This window comes from Peromyscus maniculatus, chromosome 3, assembly GCF_049852395.1.
Source record: "Peromyscus maniculatus bairdii isolate BWxNUB_F1_BW_parent chromosome 3, HU_Pman_BW_mat_3.1, whole genome shotgun sequence".
Taxonomy (NCBI): domain Eukaryota; kingdom Metazoa; phylum Chordata; class Mammalia; order Rodentia; family Cricetidae; genus Peromyscus; species Peromyscus maniculatus.
Genome location: NC_134854.1, coordinates 109,973,109 through 109,994,729, shown reverse-complemented (window position 1 = coordinate 109,994,729; position 21,621 = coordinate 109,973,109). Strand labels below are relative to the sequence as shown.

Here is a 21,621-nt window from a genome sequence, read left to right as displayed (position 1 = left end):
TGTGCCACCACCGCCACACTCTTGCTATGGCTTTAATAGCTCTGACCCTGAACACACAGATATCTATGGGATTAAAGGCGTGTGCCACCACCGCCACACTCTTGCTATGGCTCTAATAGCTCTGACCCCCAGACAACTTTATTTATTAACATACAATCAAATTAATATTTCAGTACAAATCAAAATAATATTTCAATACAATTAGATTACCACCACATTTACAATCAAATTAAAATTTCAGTACAAATCAAAATAATATTTCAATACAATTAGATTACCACCACATTTCCCCTTTTCTATTTTAATAAAAAGAAAAAAAGCAAAAGGTTATGACTAACAAAAGAAAAACTATATACAAAAGTACAATAACTATATACAATATATACAAGTAATAAATACCTAAACAGGTATTTGACGAATCAGAGAAAATAATTCCATTATCTATCCTATTTTGATAATTCCAAGATGTATCTAATGTACTTTCTATCCTAATTAATTTTCAACTATAACTAACTAATCTTCAACCATAACTAACTAATCTTCAACTCCCTCAGAGACCCAAGAAGGGAATAATATTAGCTAACAAAAATAAAAACAGGAAGTGCATGCAAGCAACTTCCAAAAAAATTTTGTGAGTTGACAGAAACAGCCAGCTGCCTGGGTAGTCACCTGAGGTTTCTCCGCAGTGTTGGGGCATCATCTTCAGCCTATAGGCTTAGTGTATCTGACAGACTCATTTGTGAAGTAGGATGTACACAAGGTCAACAGTTCAACCTCACATTGGGTGAGAGCAGTCCACGTACCAGAAACACCTGAATTCCACTAGTGTCCTGTCATGATTCAGGATTTTAAATTCTGGAAATTGTTGACAGTTTTTTAATTCAGCTGTCCATTCTTCTTGGCTGTGTATATATGGCTTCATCTCAGCATCCCCTTCTTCTCCACATCCCTCTATTAAATGCCAGTCTACTTTTGAGAGGCATGAGCTTTCAGCTGCTGTTCCATTGTACAACAGAATCCATCGGCCCTCTGCCTGTTAAGCTGCCTTCGAAGAAAAGGGCACCGTACCTTTTCCGGATGCGAAGGCCACTTCAGGGATGGGGCCATATTGTCCTGGCCTCAGAAGATGCCTTTTGATAAAGCCATAACCACACTTGTTTTGGCAAGAATCAGTAGTCCCTTGTTTCGTGATCTGTCTGTCCATTTTGTCCTGTTGATTCGAGGATACTTTGTTGTCCAGTGGCTAACTTTTGCCAGAATGAAAGTTGACTCCATATGCAGTTTCTTCAATGCCCATATTTTCTCTAAAGTAGATTGGTACTGCCAGGAGCCGACATGTCTCAAAAAAGAAAAATTTTCTAAGTTATTAAAACATTTTAAATGCCATATTCTGTAGATCTCTGAAGGGTTTGAAGATGACCTGTCTAAAACATCTCTGCTCAATTTTTAAAACATATCTAATATGACTACAAGTTCTATGATAATGTCTAACTACTAGCTTTCATTTCTTTATATCCTAATAGTTGATAATAATAACATTCAAGGATCAGAAATTTGCATTACATTGTTAAATGGATGGAATAAATACAATTAGAAATATACATATAGCATTTTCTAACAATATCAGTTTCAAATTTGTGTACAATATAAAACAATTCAATCCAATGTAAAGTATTTAAAACTAGTAATTGTCTTTTTCTTTTCTTTCTTTCTCTCTCTTTTTTTTTTAAACAAGAACTTTAAATCTAATCTCCTTTGCTTAGCCTTTTTCCTAACCCTTGACAATAACTTGTAACCAACCCCCCTAAATACTGAAAATTATCCCAGACCCAAAACCCATTAAAAAGACCAAAAAACCACCCGCCCCACACCACCTCTTTGGGAATGTGGGCGTCGTATTCTTAAAATTGCTTCCTGCTGGGTATGGGCGAAGTTTTCTTTATCCTGAAAGAAAAATTTTAGGTTAATTGTCAAATTCTAGGAGAGGTAACTATATCCTTCATTATCCAGTCTGTGTATAATGCCAAAGTTGAGGGTTTATCTCAAGTCCTTATTCAAGTAGTCTTTGAGACTGGATCATCTCAGCTAGTCATCTCAAATTTGCTCTGAGCACCTTGTAGTTCAAAGCTGATCTGTGGATGATGTTTGTCAGCTTAATGATATTATTATTGTCCACGTGGAATTGTTGTTGTTGTGGGGCCCCATCTTCTTTCTGGAGACTTCAGTTGATGTTAGGCCAGGCCGTGATTTCCTGCAGAAAACTGATAAGAGACTCGAACACAAAAACATATATATGCAGGTAGCCTTTTTTCTAGAATTAGTTAGTACTCTATGTGACCATTCATATCTTAACAAAGTTTAAAATGTATATATATATATATTAATCTTGTAAATTTTGATACAAAATTTATACTTTGAGAACAGTTTAAAGAATCAGAATAGAATCAAAGAGTTGAGATTAGTAATAGAATAGTCCCTTAATTAATTTTGCTTTTGTCCTGTACCATAGCAGAAATGGCTCTTATTCTGGCATGATACAGGGAGTTTGCATTTTCCTTTTAACAACATGCTTGATTTTAAAGAAGGAGAGAGCCATTCTCCAACTCCAAAGTCAGCTTTAAATTTTAATTGAACTGGGACGGTTAGAAGACCAATAGTGTTAAATCTTTAGAGAAAAGCAGAAACAAACATTTAGGAAGACATAAAATTTTTTTAGATAATATATACCCATACACCGTTTCACTCTGTTTCTTGGGATAGATGATTTGTCCCTTTTCTTCAGTTGTCTCATTTGTCCAGTGTTCTTCAGATTCCTTAACCTTCATTCTCCTAAAAGACAAAAACAAAAACCTTTCCCCAAGACTAATTTTGGGGATGTTTCCTTTTGACAAGTTATTATCTGATTAAATGAAAAGGCATGTGTTATTGATACAAGTTAGTTTAAATTGGATGTTCATGCTGGTTGATGAACTATCACCTCCTCTAATTAAGAGGTCTCTCTTGTTCAAATCGAACCTTTATCAATTTTGATGGTACCCACAGCTTATCTTCTCCTGTAGAAACAAAAGCAAAACCACGTCCCCAATGTAATACATACCCTGGTTTCCATTCTGAGGTCAGCACATCCTTAAAGTATATAGGCTGATTTAATTCTGTAGTTTTTTCTATTATCCAATGTCTCTCTGCAGCTGTTGTTCCTTTCTCATTGGCATTCAGAAAATTCAAAGTTAGAAGAGCATTATGCAGTCTATTTCTGGGGGTTTTTGTTACCCATTTCTGTTTATTTAGCATATCCTTTAGAGTTCTGTTTGATCTTTCTATAACTGCTTGACCTGTAGGATTATGTGGTATGCCTGTAATATGCTTTATATTGTAATAAGCAAAAAACTGTTTCATTTTAACAGAGACATATGATGGAGCATTGTCAGTTTTGATTTGTGCAGGTATACCCATGATGGCCATAACTTCTAGCAAATGAGTGATTACAGAATCAGCTTTTTCAGAACTCAAAGCAGTTGCCCATTGAAATCCTGAATAAGTATCGATAGTGTGGTGTACATATTTCAATTTTCCAAATTCTGCAAAGTGAAACACGTCCATCTGCCAGATTTCATTTCTCTGAGTACCCTTTGGGTTACATCCTGCTGGTAATGGCGTCTGATTGTAGAAGGAACAAGTAGGACATTTCTTTATTATTTCTTTGGCTTGTTGCCAGGTTATGGAAAAATCCTTTTTTAAACCTTTACTATTAACGTGATGTTTTTTATGAAATTCTGAGGCCTCCAGCAAATTTCCTATCAATAATTTATCAATCTCTTCATTGCCTTGTGCTAGAGGGCCTGGCAGACCAGTATGGGATCGAATGTGAGTTATATATAAAGGATGATTCCTTTTCCTGATTGTATCTTGTAATTGAATAAATAGTGAAGTTAATTCTGAAGCATCAGGGATAAATTCTGCAGTCTCAATATGTAACACCACTCTTTCAGCATACTGAGAGTCAGTTACTATGTTGAGAGGTTCTGAAAAATCCATTAATACCAACAGAATAGCATACAATTCTGATTTTTGCACTGAATTATACGGACTTTGAACCACTTTACTTAAATTTTCTGATTTGTAACCTGCCTTTCCTTCTTTGTTGGCATCTGTATAAAATGTACGAACTCCAGATATGGGTTTTTGCCGTACAATTCGAGGCAAGATCCATTCAGCTCTCTTTATAAGATCAATTCTATTGCTTTTGGGATATTTGCTGTTAATTTCTCCCAAAAAATTACTGCAAGCTCTTTGCCAAGGTTCACTTTCTGTCCATAATTTTTCAATGTCCTCCTTAGTTAATGGTACGACAATTTCTGCTGGGTCTATGCCTGCTAATTGACGAAGTCTCAATTTTCCTTTGTAAATCAAGTCAGAGATTTTTTCCACATAAGTTTTTAATTTTTTATTTGGTTTATTTGGTAAAAATATCCATTCCAATATAATATCTTCCCTCTGCATTAATATTCCAGTAGGAGAACGCCTAGAAGGTAAGATAACCAAAATGCAATCCAGCTTTGGATCAATACGATTCACGTGTCCTTCATGCACTTTCTTTTCTACCAAGGCTAATTCTTTCTCAGCTTCAGGTGATAATTCTCTTGGACTATTTAAGTCCTTGTCACCTTCTAAGGTTTTGAACAAATTAGTCAGTTCATCATTTTTTACCCCAACAATAGTTCGTAGATGAGAAATATCTCCAAATAATCTTTGAAAGTCATTAAGAGTCTGTAGTCTATCTCTCCGAATTTGCACCTTTTGGGGTCTAATTTTTTGTAGCTCTATTTTATATCCTAAATAATTAATAGAATCTCCTCTTTGTATCTTTTCAGGAGCAATTTGTAATCCCCAGCGAGGCAAAATTTTCTTTACTTCTTCAAACATTATTTCTAAAGTATCTGCATTTGAGTCAGCTAGTAAAATATCGTCCATATAATGATAAATTATAGATTTAGGAAATTTTTTACGTATCACTTCCAATGGCTGTTGTACAAAATATTGGCACAGAGTTGGGCTATTCAACATTCCCTGTGGGAGGACCCTCCATTGAAATCTTTTAACTGGTTGAGAATTATTATAAGTAGGCACTGTAAAAGCAAATCTTTCTCTGTCTTTTTCTTGTAAGGGTATTGAAAAGAAACAGTCTTTTAAATCAATAACTATGAGAGGCCATCCTTTTGGTAACAGAGTAGGCAAAGGCATCCCAGATTGTAGAGAACCCATTGGCTGAATTACTTTGTTAATTGCCCTAAGGTCTGTTACCATTCTCCATTTACCAGATTTCTTTTTAATAACAAATACAGGAGAATTCCAAGGGCTGGTTGATTCTTCAATATGCTGAGCATTTAACTGTTCTTCTACCAGCTCTTCTAAAGCCTGGAGTTTCTCTGTTGTTAAAGGCCATTGCTGGACCCATACAGGCTTGTCTGTTAACCATTTTAAAGGTAGAGCTGTTGGTGTCTTTGGAAGATCATCAGTTATTGTGCCCTGTTCTTGTATAATATGGATGGCTGGTGACCACTCATTAGAACAATATCTTCTAATATTTCTCTCAGTAACATGTGCTAGTTTATGATTTGTTTCTGAGATTGGAGGGATGTTAATCTGAGTATTCCATTGTTGCAACAAGTCTCGACCCCACAGGTTCATAGTTATGTTAGCCACATATGGTTTTAATTTTCCTCTCTGTCCTTCTGGACCTATACATTCGAGCCATCTTGCACTCTGTTTCACCTGAGATAATGTCCCAATTCCTAACAGTTGAACGTTTACCTCCTGAAGAGGCCAAGTTGGATGCCAAAATTCTGGTGCAATTATGGTAACGTCCGCACCTGTGTCTACCAGACCAGACAACAAAACACCATTTATTTTTATCGTTAATTTTGGTCTTTGTTCATTAATAGAAGTTTGCCAAAAAATTTTCTTTATGTTTTCTCCTGAATTTTCTATTCTCTCTGTTTCATCATTCTGACCAGCATGATTTATTCCAATAGGCATTTGGTTATTTAATCGCTCTCCAGAGCAGGCATTTCCTCTATGGCTGCCGGAAAGGTTTGAACTGGATTTGCACTGGGGGCCTGCCTGAGGCCCCTCTGGGAGTTTCCCGAAGACTGAGGCAAAGGATTACCCTGTCTGTCCTTTGTTGATCTACATTCGTTGGTCCAGTGTTTTCCCTTACCACACCTTCTGCATACTCCAGAAGGAAGGGGCATTCTGTTGCCATTGTTCCTTGAAGAAACATTGTTTCTGGAAATGACCTGTCTACAGTCCCTTTTCAAATGTCCTTGCTTTCCACATCCAAAACATCTAACACTCCTCAAACCTTTTGAAATTACTTCTCCTACCCATGTATCATCATGCTCATCAGCTTCAACATTAATTGTTTCTCTAATCCAATCTTCCATAGGTGCAGATCTTGCCCTTAATGGCCTGATTATTCTTTTGCATGCTGCATTCGCATTCTCAAAGGCCAAAGATTCAATTATTGCCTTACCAGCTTCTGAATCCGAGACCGTTCTCTTTACTGCTGAAGCCAGTCTTTGTAAAAAATCTGTAAAAGACTCTTTTGGGCCTTGCTTCACCTTTGTAAATGACTCAGATTTTTTTCCTGGTTCCTCAACTTTGTCCCATGCATTCAAGGCTGCCGTTCGACATAAAATTAGGGTTTGGACATCATATAAACATTGTGCTTGTGCTGAAGCATATTGGCCTTCGCCCATAAGCTGATCCTGGCAAACTTGTACTCCTTTATCCCTCCATTGTTTTTCTATGTTTTTAGCCTCCTCCTTAAACCAAGTCAGAAATTGAAGTCTCTGGCTGGGTTCCAGAACACCTTGTGCGAGGTCCCGCCTATTATATGTTGACCAAGTGTTTAACATTTGCTTTACATATGGGGAATGCATGCCATAAGATACTATTGCCTCCTTAAACCTTTTTAAATCCAACATTTCAATTGGAGCCCAAGTATTTTGTGTAGCCATTTGATCAGGCATCTGCTGTACTGTTACAGGATAAATTAAGGGTGACTGTGTGAAAACAGGCTTTCTTTCTGCAACCTTATGATCCCGACTTGAAACAACTTCACTGTTAATTTCTTCTGTCTGAATTTTTACAGGTTTAACAAGTTCTTCTAACGCTGTTATCCTGGCACTTAAATTGACTATCTTTTTAAATACTAAAATGTGGATTATTATAGTGATGAGGTGCATAATTCCACCAATACTAATATTATATAGTTGTTCCATTGCCAGACTGCCTAAAATTTCGAACAAAAACCAATTTTCTTCCAATGTACACATAAAACCCATTTGTTTTTTAATGTGGAAAAAATTCTCTTTTAGATAGTTTCCTTTAAAATATCTGATATATTATGACTTACCAAATCTGCGTAGAACAGTAGAAATCCGAGGGGATTTTCAAAGCAGCCACCTAGTGTCCCAGGTGTAAATCCAGAGAGAGAGAGAGAGAGAGAGAGAGAGAGAGAGAGAGAGAGAGAGAGAGAGGAAAGAGAGAACGCACAAGAAAGCGTAGCCGGCTAAAGCTTAAATGCAGCCACGTGTTCCCTCTTGTGCCGAGTCAAGGCTTGGGTCTGGCTTCCTTAAGCTCCGACCACGTGCGTTGGCTTTACAGGCAGGGCCCTGTTCGGCAGGGCAGGTCTGAGTTGTTTGTAGCACCGGCTTTAGGCAAGCTGCTCACAGACCTAGGCCCGGGCTAGAAGTTGCTACCCGGACTAGGACGCCAGCAGCTCGGACTAAGAAGCCGATCGCCGCCGGCCGCCGTGTGCCGCCGCTGCCGCCGCCGCCGCCGCCGCGGGCTGCCTGCCGCCCTTGCGGGAAAGCGGACCTGCCGCCAAGCCAAGCAGTTTTTAATGGATTCTTGTCACGTTGGGCGCCAGATGTAGAAGTAACCAACCGTCTTATTAAATAAGAAACACAGAAACAATGTAAAAGAGAAAGCCGAGAAGTCAGAGCTCAGAGATAAAATCTCACCCTTCCTCCTGCTGTCCCAGCTTCGCGAAAAGAGACCTACTTCCTGTCGGTTCGTATTTTTAAAGTATGTTGTTCTGCCGTCTCATTGGTTGTAAACCCAAACACATGACTGCCTCGTCACTGTCTGAATGTACAGCCCCCTAGGTCTTAAAGGCATGTCTCCAATGCTGGCTGTATCCCTGAACACACAGAGATCTTATGGGATTAAAGGCGTGTGCCACCACCGCCACACTCTTGCTATGGCTTTAATAGCTCTGACCCTGAACACACAGATATCTATGGGATTAAAGGCGTGTGCCACCACCGCCACACTCTTGCTATGGCTCTAATAGCTCTGACCCCCAGACAACTTTATTTATTAACATACAATCAAATTAATATTTCAGTACAAATCAAAATAATATTTCAATACAATTAGATTACCACCACATTTACAATCAAATTAAAATTTCAGTACAAATCAAAATAATATTTCAATACAATTAGATTACCACCACAGGCTAGACAGATGGCTCAGTTAAGAGCATGTACTGCTCTTTCAGAGGACCCAAGTTCAGTTTCCAGTGTCCAGGTTGGACATCTCACAACTGCCTGTAATTCCCTCTCCAGGGTCAAGAATGGAGTTGAGAGAAAGATGAAGAAGCTATGGGGTGGGGCTTGTAGGCTTTTAGTTAAGTTCAGTTATTCCAAATTATTGAGTCACTTAAAAGCCCTTTGATACTGTTAGAGCCAAGCAGGTGAACAATAATATTAAGATCAACATACTTTACTTCTACTGATCAGTTTACCCCTATGAGGTGGACACCATTATCAACTTCATAAAATGGGAGAGGAAGCTCTATAGAGATTAACAATTACCCACTCACAGGACTAGAACCATGATGGCTAGTATTATCAACTGGACACCTGAGAGGTAAGCCTTGGGAATACCTGTGAAAGGTTGTCTAGATTAGGGTTAGCCTCTGGGAATATCTGTGAGGGATTGTCTTGATTAGGTTGACTGGTGTGGGAAGACCAATTAATTGTGGGTGGGACCACTTATCCCCGACACAATGGAGAGGGCAAGTGGAGCCCAAGCAAGCACATGCTAATTCATTGCTCTCTCCTTCTAATTGCAGGTGTCACGTGACCAGTCGTTGTCAGTTCCCATTGCCTTGACTCCCCTCTCCACATCCCAAATTCTCTGCTGTGATGGACTTTAACCTGGACCTGTGAGCTGGAACAATCCCGTTCTCCCTTAAGTTGCTCTTGACAGTAGATTTTGCGACAGCAACTGACAAACAAGACAAGGACCTTGCAGACTTGCCAAAATCTAGACTGCTGGACACCAGCCTCTGTGTTCTCAGCTCCACTGCGGTAAAGGACAGAGCTGACCTAAGAGTGGAGACAGTAAAAATGTCACACCGGAGCTTCTGGGTCTACACAGGAGGCTGAGCCAAGAGGGAAAACTAGATCATAGGAAAAGACACCCAGAGGAGAGGGTGGCTCTGGAGAGGAGTCTCACAGAATGAAGAGAGAATGAACAGTAACAAAACAATGTCAAGAACTGGGGCTGAGACTGGAGCGATGGCTCAGTGGTTAAGAACATATTCTGCTCTTGCAGAGGACCCAAGTTGGTTTCCAACACCCACATTGCATGGCTCACAACTGGCTGTAACTTCAGCTCCAGGGGATGAAGACCGGAAACATGCCTTTGGATAGATACTCGGAGAATTTAAGATCATCTCTGCCAAGTTGTTTCATGGGAGTGATTTTTTTTTCTTCCTCCTGGATATTGAACACAGTACCTTGGTGTGCTAAATGCACTGTGCCACTGAGTTATGTCTTTCATAACTCAGTGATTTTAATTCACAACTCACTAATTCTAATTCTTTTTTTTTTTTTTTTTTTTTTTTTTGGTTTTTTCGAGACAGGGTTTCTCTGTGTAGCTTTGCGCCTTTTCCTGGAACTCACTTGGTAGCCCAGGCTGGCCTCGAACTCACAGAGATCCTCCTGGCTCTGCCTCCCGAGTGCTGGGATTAAAGGCGTGCGCCACCACCGCCCGGCAATTCTAATTCTTAATACCTAAGCTATTGATGCAGGTTTTTGAGAATGAGGACACTTTTCTCAACTCAGATGTGCAAGACTTAGGATGCTAGACACTCACTGGTCACTGTTAGGTCTCAAAGAAACCAGGGACAAATGGCCAACTGAGACACCTATTTAACATATCAGAGTGGAAGCTGGCCACCAGTCTTAGCATCACAAGTACCTATCACAGAGTCCTGGCTCCTCTCAGCACTTCTCACCACCCCCCTCCGATTTAAACCTTCCAGCCCCTGAGCTTTGCCCCTCACACACACACTTTCTGGTCCCTATATAACAGCCATTTCGGGTGCACACTCTTGGTTCTCCTCTTGGTCCTTGGCTTCTCTCTTTGTCCTTTTTCTTCTTCCCTTTCTCTTCTCTTCCTCTCTCCGTCTCTCCCCTACCCTCCCAGTTCAGTTTGCCGGCCATATTCAGTCTGGACTCCTCCAGATGCTTCTGGTTGTTCTCCCTTGTGTCTACAATAAAAACCTCTCCTCAGCCGTACCGGAGAGCAGTCATGTCTGCATTTTCATTCAGTCACCTAAGGTGAACCTGAGACAGTGACGCCTGAGCTCATCATTTCTGATGAAGATTAAAAACATAACATGGAGTTAAGCAAAGTGAGTGCAAAGCCTTATAAGGAGCATTAAGGGAAAAGTGAAACCCCTGATCTCAGAGGGGTTCCAAGAGGGGAAAACCCACAGAGCTGCTATCCAAGGGCTTTTTACAGGACTTATGAGAGAAATTAAACAAAGATGCAGGTGATCTTGGTTAATTCTCTGGGCTTATCATAAGTCTAACCAATGGAGGGCCCAAGACTCTGTGCATGTTTTCCTGACCCAACCAGGGGGATGATCACATGATGCTCAACCAATAAGGGAGGTGGTGACACTTTGAAGCCCCCCTGCCCTTCTCTGACTTATTTTGTTCATCTTGGTTTTCTGCTGACCATCTGCCCTGCGGGGTGTTTTACTCTCTGACCTGGCAGGTGCTGCTCGTCTTAGCCCTTTGATGGAGTAACGCAGTCAGAAGTTTTCTTGGGTCCCACCTGGCCCCCATGGACCCGAAGCTGCTTATAAAATAATCACTCAGAGGCTTAATGTTATTTATAACTGCTCAGCCATTAGCTCAGGCTTATTATTGACTAATGCTCACACTTAAATTAACCCCTAATTCTTATCTATATTTAGCCATGTGGCTTGGTACCTTTTCCCAGTTCTGCCTTGTCGTCTTGCTTCCTCTGTGTCTGGCTGGTGACTCTCTTTCTGCCTCTGCCTTTCTTCTTCCTCTCTCTCTCTCTTGGATTTTCCTGCCTGCTCCATCCTGCCCTGCCATAGGCCAATGCAGCTTTATTTATTAGCCAATGGGAGTAACGCATATTCACAGCGTACAGAAAGACATCCCACAGCAGAGTAATTAGACTAACCTCTCTTTGTTCTCAAGTTTACATGACCAGCTTGCAGTTCATCAAGGAGCTAACTCCTGTCACAGCTACCAAGCTGCAATCTTTTCTTGGTTCCTTCATCTTCTGCTCCTAATCCACAGTGAAGTCTGGGTGGTCTCTTTTCAGGAAGAGGAGGAAGTGTTCTGTTAGAAGCTATTATTACTTATCATCTAGTCTATTGAAATTAGATACACCAGAAATAAGAATATTTAAAAAGGCAGAGGTCCCTCAAATATGTCCCCCAGGAAAGGAGGCTTTGGGAGAACTAGCTGGCCAGCTGACACTGGCTCTGTCCCTGGAACCCCATTCTTTCTCTTCTCTGGTCAACTTGACAATCTCGTACTTGTAGTGTGAATTCTAATTGGTCTTAATAGTAAAAACCTGGAGTCAGATTTTGGGGTAAATGCTGAAAGATCAGAGGACAAAAGAGCAAGCCACAGCCACTTCTTACCTTGTCAACTCCTCAGCCTGAAAGGGGCCTGAGTTCCTGTCTCAGTCCACCTTATATTCTTCTCTTTGTCCAGCCATATCACTTCCTGTTTCCTCCTCCCTAGTGCTGGGATTAAAGGTGTATGCCACCACTGCCTGGCTTCTATGGTTAACTAGTGTCTAGCTCTGCACTCTGATTTGTTAGAGCGCAAACAAAATATCACCACACATCCCCAGCTGCAAACCCTTTTATTTTTCATCTCCAGTGTTCCCAATATCACTCTTCTAACTCCAACATTCCTTTTAATGCTAATATCTGTTCATATTGCATGAATATAGATTTTAATCCTATTTTACATAAGAGAATACTGCAGCCATGACTTTACCAAACTCATCTCATGATTAGTGGAGGACCACGATGACAGAAGGAGAAGTTTTCTAGATGCCATGAGAATTGGGTGAAGGACAGAATTAAAGTGCAGATTCCATAGCGAGTAGACAGAGGTAAAGGTAGACAGACAAGAATTAGAATGAGGGATTTAACAGTTTGGAATTCCTGTGGGTAGATGTTTATGGCTTTTTTTTTTTAATGTTGGGAGTATGTATGGTTAATAAGTTGAAAAGTATGGACTTGAATACACTGAGTATCCAGAACAAGCACCTGGTCAAGGCAGAAGGCATCCATGCAGGTTTTTGTTTTGTTTTGAACTTGACATAGGCTTGAATCATCTGGGAAGAGGGGTAAGCTTGCACCACTACACCCATCTAACATGATTTTGTCCTTCCTTCTTTCATTCCTTTTCCCCATTATCATAATAAAGGAACCAAATACCCTTCATAACTCTGATGCCCAGGAGATGGCCTTGAAGAAATTGCATAGACACACACTGATGTTCCTGCCTCTGTTGTTTATAAGGCTAGACGAGTGGGCAGCGAGTCAAGAGTGTGAAATCGACACTCTGGGGGAGATTCAGAAGCACAAGAGGACTGGGACAGTGACTGTCTATTTTTACATTACCTGCTTTCCTTGTGAGATAGGAATTTGTTCCCCAGGGTGCAAGAAAAAGAGTGAGCAGGCTTGCTGAAGCTTGTCACCCCAGCACTTGGAGATGGAGACAGGTGCATTTTTTTTTTTTTTTTTTTTGCTGTTGTGATTTGTGTTTTGGGTTTATTTGTTTGTTTTTTCAGGACAGGGTTTCTCTGTTTGGCCCTGGCTCTGTGGACCAGGCTGGCCTTGAACTCACAGAGATCTGCCTTCCTCTGCCTCCCGAGTGCTGGAATCAAAGCTGTGCTCCACCACCACCATTTGATGCAGGTGCATTAATCTTGCTGGCCCTGAGAAAGCCTGTGTCCAAAACACAATGTGTACAGCATCTGTGAACTGACATTTGAGGGAATACATGTGCTACATACATACAAGTTTGAGCATACACGTGTATGTATTCAAGGACACACACATACAAGCACACAAGTGCAAACATACGTGTGAGTGATCTGCACACACACTTAAGTAAAAATAATGATAAAGAAGCACACAGTTACTTGAAGAACCAGGTAACTTTTTGGAAAACCTGACCTTCTGTGCAGGAGCATCCTGGTCATCAAGACCTAGGAGAATGAGACAGGGTGATACTGCTGAGAACACTGGGGTGGTGTCCTCTGGATGCTCTATGGTTGACAGAGCCCAGGAAGCCAAGATTTGGAGACTCTTATTATTGCTGAGTAGAATCCACTTGGTGGGCTGACAAGGTGATCCCAGCTTTGTTAGCACTGTGGGTCACCTAGATGTCTCTGCAGCATGAGACGAGGTGCCTCTCAGAAGCTGCACTCGGGAGCAAAGGCCACCTTGATCAATTCTACTGGCATTAACCCCCTTGCAAATCATTGCAATATGTTTTCTATGTTCAAAATAAAATGGCATTGTTAAATGAGCTTTTTGCTGTTTTGAGACAGGCTCTTTATGTAGCTCTTCCTGGCCTGGTACTGTGTAGCCCATGCTGGCCTTAAATTTGAGGCCGTGTGCCTCAGCTTCCCGAGTGGCTGGGATCATCACTGCCTGCTTCTTATGGGCCTGTTTTTGTTTCCTGGCTTTTATATAGGGTCACATGTGTTTTAGGTTGGTATTGAACTTGGTATGTAGCAGAGGCTGTCCTGAACTCCTGATCCTCTCATATTGCCTCTTTCATGTTCATATCACAAACCTGTGCTGCCACACTGGTTTTATTTGACCATGGGGATTAAATCCAGTACCTTAAGCATCCTAAGCTTACCCTCTGCAAGCTGTGCTAAATGTGTCTTTTTTCTGAACTTGCCATTTTAAAAATGTGTGTATGGATGCATCTAAGGACACAACTGTATGGATGCCTGGTGACCTTGGCCATAAAATGTTGCTGGATCTCCTGGAAGTGGAGTGAACTATCATGTGGGTGCTAGGAATTGAAGTTGGGTCTTCTAGAAGAGCAACCAGTGCTCTTAGTCAGTAATCCTTCTCTCCAGCCCTCTGTCTTTTTTCAAATGTAACTTGCTGTGTGCATCGTCTTTTAAAAGACAATGTGTATTTGGATCACAGAACTATCTCAAAAGGCACCGTCAGGACAGGGCTTGTTGATGGTTGATGGTCTAGATCAGCACGTCCTGTGGGCACATCTGTGGGAGACTGTCTTCACTGCTGAGGAGAGACTCAACTGTCTCACGTGCCGGGCCCTGGACTGCTATATTCGAATAGAGCAAGCTAGCTGAACAACAAGCAAAAATGGCTATATTGGGGCTTGGACCTGCCTAGGCTCAGTGTGCCGGGCTCTACTGACTCCCCATGGGAGACCTTGATTTGGGAGATGTGGGGTGGCTTGGGAGAGGGGGCTGGAGGGTGGGAGGAGGAAGGAGGTGGGATCTGAGGGTAGTATATAGAGTGATTAGAAAATTTAATAAAGAAAAATGAAAAAAATTAAATTAAAAAACAGAAAGTAAATTTTAAAAAAAGTGTAACAAAAAAAGTGCCTATATTGTCTCCCTGTTCCTGACTGTGGCAGTGATGTAAGTGATTAAATTACTTTCCCTAGATGACAGTGACCTGGATTGTAAACCGAGTAAACTCTTTCTTCCCTTGCTTTGCATCAGGATATTTTGCCACAGCTGTGGTGGAGAAACGAGGCCACCTTTCTTGGCTTTCTTATATTAATCCAGGGAGTGATTGATGATGGATCAATGGTCACCACAACTACCCAAGCCAGTGGCTCTACCATTTGTTCTCTCATTGATGAGGGATAAGGAATGCAAAGGAGTGAGCAAAGGGAAAGCTTGTTAAGGAAAAGTGAGACATGCCTAGACAAGGGATAATGCCCAGCCACATTGTGCTAAGCTTCTTCTGGGCTCCACGACTGAAACTGGACAATGAAGTTGGTTATTTCTTACTGAGATTCGTTATTTTCTGGACATAAATGTGAGCTGAGCCGATTGATGAGTGCCAAATGCTGTTTGTACATCCCCTTGGCCCTGTTATGGGATGATCATGCACCATTTGCCCAGTCAGTAAAAAGATGAGTCACTGGCTGTCATGGTCATCCCTGTTCATTCTTTTTTTTTTTTTTTTAAGACTTATTTAGTTATTACAACATACAGTGTTCTGTCTGCATGTGTCCCTTCAGGCCAGAAGAAGTCACCAGATGGCACTACAGATGGTTGTGAGCCACCATGTGATTGCTGGGAATTGAACTCAGGACCTCTGGAAGAACAACCAGTGATCCTAACCTCTGAGCTATCTCTTCATCTCCCCACACTCCTGTTCATTCTTGTTTGCTTATTTGCATGGCCATTAATTAGACCATGTTCTCTTGGTCATGTGGTCAACTTGTTACCACAGACCCTTGTCCTTATTGTCCATCAGGAGCTGACTCCTAAGTCAATACTTTATTTCTACTGATTTACCTCTTAGACATATTCTCCATGATTGGGACAAATTTATCCACAAAAAAAAGGTTAAATTAGTCATGTTACTGTTAAAGAATAACCAAAGATAGGCAGTTTAAGCTTTAATATCATTCTTCAGGTCTCTGCCTACTTCTGTGAGTGATTCTGGACATAGAGGCACATACCATTAAACCCAGCACTCAGGAGTCAGATGTCTGTAATCCAAGAGTTAGAGAAGTGTAATACAGGAAGATCAGGAGTTCAAGGTCACCCTCTGCTACATAGCAAGTTCAATATCAACCTAAAATACATGAGACCCTGTACCCAAACCACAAAATAAAAACAGGCCCATAAGAAGCAGGGAGTGATAAGATACACCTATAATCCTAGCCACTAAGGAAGCTGAGGCAGACTGCCTCAAATTTAAGGCCAGCCAAAGCAGAGCTACATAAAAGACTCTGTTGCAAAACAACACACTGGCCTCTTTGTATTCACATCACAGTCCCTTTCGGTGCTTGAATACACATGCTGGCCCCGGATCTGAGGTCACCAACCAAACAACAGGTGCAGGATGATAGGGAGGTCTGGTGGCTTGCAAATACACTCCTAGCACTTAGGATTGCTTCAAGTCAAGGCCAGCGCCCATTTTGAATGTTTAAAAATGGGGTTTTCCAGACAGAGTTTCTCTGTACACAGAGAAAAGCCCTGCTTTTGCAGAGGACCAGAGTTCCGTTCCCAGCACCCGCATCAGGCAGTTCACAATTGCCTGTAACTCCAGCTTCAAGAGGCTCCTACACATCTGGCCTCTGTGGAGATGAATGCTCACATACATAAACCTGCACATAGATATATACACAGATATCTAGTGAAGTAAAATTGTTTAATACACATATATGTGAATATACTACACATGTATCATATTTTTTCCAGCTTTCTGTGATCACACCCCCAAATGCCCTGTCGAGATGGGATGAAGAGCAGTCATTTTGAGACAGAATCTCCATCATAGCCAAGGCCAACCTGGGGCTCACTATGAAGACCAGGCTGGGCAGGAACTCTTCAGCCTCCAGAGTGCAGGGATTATAGGCATGAGCTTTTTTACCCAGCTAGGAAACAGTCTATTTGACGACACTGCCACAGGGATGAAATGAGACTGAGCATGGTGTGAACATGCAGAGTGTGTGAAGTTCTGTCTTCAATTCCAGTGAGTTGTGGAATCTAGTTTCTGACAGAGTCTCATCACAGAGACACTTTATTCTTTTTCTTTTGAGACAGAGTTCACTCTCTAGTTCTGGCTTGCCTGGAACTCATCATGTAGACCAGGATGTTATCACAGAAATCCTCCTGCCTGGCTACTTTTCCTGACTATTTCTCATGAGGGAGAAGGGTGTGCCGAGGTGGGACTATATCTGGCAGGAGTCTGTTCTCACCTCCCACCATTCGGGTCCTGAGGATCAGTTTCAGGTCTTCAGGCTTGACATCTTCTCAGCCCACTTCCCACACCCACCTTTTAAAAAGGAATTGTATTTGTGTGTGCTCGTGTGCACACAGGAGTGCCTGCAAAGAGCAAAAGAGGCCTTCTACCCCCTAGAGCTGGAGTTATGGTGAAAAAGAAGCACTCTTAACCACCGAGTCACCACTACAATACCAAAAGGCACATTTTCTGCATTAAAATGATGGAAATGGAGTCCAAGTCAAGTAGCCTCTAATGCTGTGCCCTACACAAGCACTGGAAAAGGACCAGCCTGGTGTTCCTGTGCACACAACATTAATCATCCGTGAAACACAGAGCAGTAAAGACAGGAAAAAGTGCAGAGTTTTATTATGAAAAATCAGTGTTGAGTCTGTTTAAGAGGGTAACAAGGATTTATTAAGGTAATAAGAGGGGAGATACAGTCACAAACACAGAACCAAGTGAGCAGCTGTCGTCCATTTGCCCGGGAGCAAATGGATCCAGCCATCTGAATCCACCCCAAGAAGTGTCGGCTCTGCATGGGCGAGACAGTGTGCAGCTTGACCTACTTAAGGGGCCCCTTGGCAGTGGGATCAGGATCCTTCCCTGGTGCATGTATGGGCTCTTTGGAGCCCAGTGCCTATGGTGGGACACCTCACACAGCCCTGGTTCAGGGGGAGGGGGCTTGGACCTGCTTCAACTGAATGTCAGGATCTGCTGACTCCCCTTGCCTTGTAAGAGGTGGGAATGGGGGGGGGGGGAGACGGGATAGGACACACTCTCCTTTCTTTTAAGAGATCAGACGCCATGCCCTAAGACTTACACCGCAAAGCTAATTGGTGGAATGAATTTCCACTACAGATTTCTCACACCATGATGGATGAGGTACTATCACTTGACAGACAAGGAAGGCCCACTGAGCTTTAACAGTGACATGCACAGCATCACACAGCTGCCCAACACTGAGCTGCCTACAAAGGAGACATGAATGGCGCCACCTACCCTGGAATTATCGTTCTGCTATACTCTCCTATGCTTACATTTTTAATCAGACATATTATTTTCAAAAGATAGTAGTCCAAATAGAGAACTGTCAAAAGTTGAAGAAAAGGGAGCATTATATGCTGAAGATGTGGATTAGTGTGAAGAGTGCATATCTAGTGTGCACACACCCTGGTTTGATCCCCAGTGATACATAAAACTAGTGTGAGTGAGGGAGTGCTGGAGTCAGGAGGCTCAGGATTCAAGGGCACCTCTTGCTACATCACAAATTCAAGGATAAGGTGGGGATGTGATACACTTGTTGAGACAGACAGAGACACATACACAGAAACACTCGGGAAACCAATGCGCACTGCCGCAAATTTAAGGCCAGCACAGGCTACACAGTACCAGGCCAGGCAGAACTACATAAAGACCCTGTCTCAAAACAACAAAAAGCTCATTTAACAATGCCATTTTATTTCGAACATAGAAAACATAATGCAATGATTTGCAGGGGGGTTAATGCCAGTAGAATTGATCAAGGTGACCTTTGCTCCCGAGTGCAGGGCCATCCTCCTCAGCTTCTGTGAGGTGCCTCCTCTCGTGCTGCAGAGAGGTGAGACATCCAGGTGAGCCACAGTGCTAACAAAGCTGGGATCACCTTGTCAGCCCACCAACTGGATTCTACTCAGCAATAATAAGAGTCCCCAAAGCTTGGCTTCCTGGGCTCTGTCAACCATAGAGCATCTAGAGTGGACCCCCCCCCCCCCAGTGTTCTCAGCAGCATCACCCTGTCTCATTCTCCTAGGTCTTGCCGACTAGGATGCTCCTGCACAGAAGGTCAGGTCTTCCAAAAAGTTACCTGGTTCTTCAAGTAACTTTGTGCTTCTTTATCATTATTTTTACTTCAGTGTGTGTGCAGATCACTCACACATTATATGTTTACACTTGTGTGCTTGTATGTGTGTGTCCTTGAATACATACACATGTATGCTCAAACTTGTATATGTGTAGCACATGTATTCCCTCAAATGTCAATTCACAGATGCTGTACACATTGTGTTTTGGACACAGGCTTTCTCAAGGTCAGCAAGATTAATGCACCTGCATCAAATGGTGGTGGTGGAGCACAGCTTTGATTCCAGCACTCGGGAGGCAGAGGAAGGCAGATCTCTGTGAGTTCAAGGCCAGCCTGGTCCACAGAGCCAGGGCCAAACAGAGAAACCCTGTCCTGAAAAAACAAACAAATAAACCCAAAACACAAATCACAACAGCAAAAAAAAAAAAAAAAAAAAAAAAAGGAGATGCACCTGTCTCCATCTCCAAGTGACAAGCTTCAGCAAGCCTGCTCACTCTTTTTCTTGCACCCTGGGGAACGATCTCCTGTCTCACAAAAGAAGCAGGTAATGTAAAAACAGACATTCACTGTCCCAGTCCTCTTGTGCTTCTGAATCTCGCCCAGAATGTTGATTTCACACTCTTGACTCACTGCCCACTCGTCTAGCCTTATGAACAACACAGCCTGGAACAGCAGTGTGTGTCTCTGCAGTTTCTTCAAGGCCATCTCCTGGTCAGCAGAGCTATGAAGGGTATTTTGTTCCTTTATTATGATAATGGGGAAAAGGAATGAAAGGAAGGAAGGACAAAATCATGTTAGATGGGTATAGCCGAGCAAGCCTCCCCCACCCCACCCACAAACCCACCCAACCACCTCAGTGGTTGGCACCAGGTGAAGCAGGGACCTCAGCCAACCAGGTACACTAACAGGGAACTGGTACAGAAGTGCCACAAGGGGGCAGCACAACACCAGAGTTTCTGACAGGTTGCAGGGCCAACAGCATCCCTGCCTTTCTGATGCTCTCCAAACCTTCCTCCAGACTGCCCCCCACAGGATCAACAGGGAGCATTACTCACACAGTTCCCCTGTGCCTCCCACAGGGCCAGCAGGAAGTACTTGTTGAACAGCTCCCTGGAGCCACACACAGGGGATGAACTCAATGCTCAGGCCAGTTCCAGATGTGAGTCACAGGGAAAAAAAAATACTGCACATCTAGACACCCGACTTTCTTCTCTCTATAAGAAAGGTCTTCTGATTCACACGGAATATGTGGTTGTTATGGGCTGCCATGTCACTGTTTTCTCAGATTTGGGCATTAAGATTTGGGGTAGGGGTTGTTTGCTTTTAAATTAGTGCCATTCCTCCTAGACTGACCTCCATCTCTCCACGTTGGAAGATGACCTTGACCGCCTGATCCTCTGGTCTCCACCCTCCAATACTGGGATTCCCAGCATGCTCCACCTGGTTTTATTTTCTACTGGGCAAGAACCCAGGGCCAAGAACCAGTGTGCATGCAAGGTACATCAAGAACTAGTCCTGTTGTTCGACTTCTGTGTTTGAAAGAGAGAGAGAGAGAGAGAGAGAGAGAGAGAGAGAGAGAGAGAGAGAGAGAGATCTCACAGTGCCACCAAAGCTAGACTACTGCTCCTTATATAGCCCAGGCTGGCCTTGAATTTATGGCTCGTCTCCTGACTAAGCCCCCAGAGTCCTGGGATTATAAGCATACACCCTCACCCTGGCTCTAGCATCTAGTCTTAAGAAAAACGCACAAACTCCCTAGAACTGGCTAAATGTGAGGGGTATGAGATCTCCCGAGGGGTGAGTGGACTAAACCTTCAAGTAGGGGGGTGCAGCTCCATCTCATAGTGTCATCAGGTACAGGTCCGGACATGGGCTGGTTGAGGCTGGTGCCTTCCATCCTGTCCCACAGAGCTGCATAGAGAGTTAGATGAGTCCAACTTGAGGGCCGTTAGTCAGAACAGTCCTTCAAAGCAGCCTGGCTACACAGGTGACAGTCCAGGGACTGCTGCACACTGACCTGAGTGTCCTTGAGAGGGCATGGGACTGGGACAGCCTCCTTTCCCTCCCTCCTGCCCAGATCACAGCTCACCAGCTTCAGAAGAAGAGTGGTATACGGACACAGCTCGTGTTTGTGGTACTTCAAAAGACACTCAATAGGAAAACTAGATTATCTAGAAAGGTTAAAAGAAAAAGAGAGAAAAAGTTCAGGGTCAAGGGTATAGATCTGTAAATCCATCAGGAGGTCTTTCTCAGCTACATAGTGAGTCCCAGGCTAGCCTGAGCTACAGGTATGACTCAGCTCTTGCCCAGGATGCAGGCGCCACCACCACCATCATCTTTCACCTTCTTTTTCGAGACAGGGTGTCTCACTGACCTCAGGCCAGCAAGCTCCCACACTTGCCTCTCTTCAGCTACAGGCCTCAGATGACATAAGGACATGGCCACATCCAGT

The 21,621-nt window shown here is 42.6% G+C and overlaps 1 protein-coding gene across 27 annotated transcripts in view; it reads right to left on the bottom strand.

The window, feature by feature from the left end:
• Positions 1-21,621, bottom strand: part of LOC143272428 (sperm motility kinase-like) — a 76,610-nt gene that overhangs the window by 31,644 nt on the left and 23,345 nt on the right. For 5 of the 27 annotated variants that reach the window (XM_076567220.1, XM_076567221.1, XM_076567218.1 and 2 more), the window contains 4 exons: positions 21,259-21,340; positions 20,982-21,080; positions 19,621-20,698; positions 18,768-18,916 (listed from right to left, as the gene is read on the bottom strand). The exons of 17 other annotated variants lie outside the window; for them this stretch is intronic. The gene's annotated coding sequence lies outside the window, so the exon portion shown is untranslated. Of the gene's footprint in view, positions 1-18,767; positions 18,917-19,620; positions 20,699-20,981; positions 21,081-21,186; positions 21,341-21,621 lie in introns of those variants that run through there. 5 more of the 27 variants (XM_076567227.1, XM_076567224.1, XM_076567219.1 and 2 more) reach the window with 4 other exon arrangements.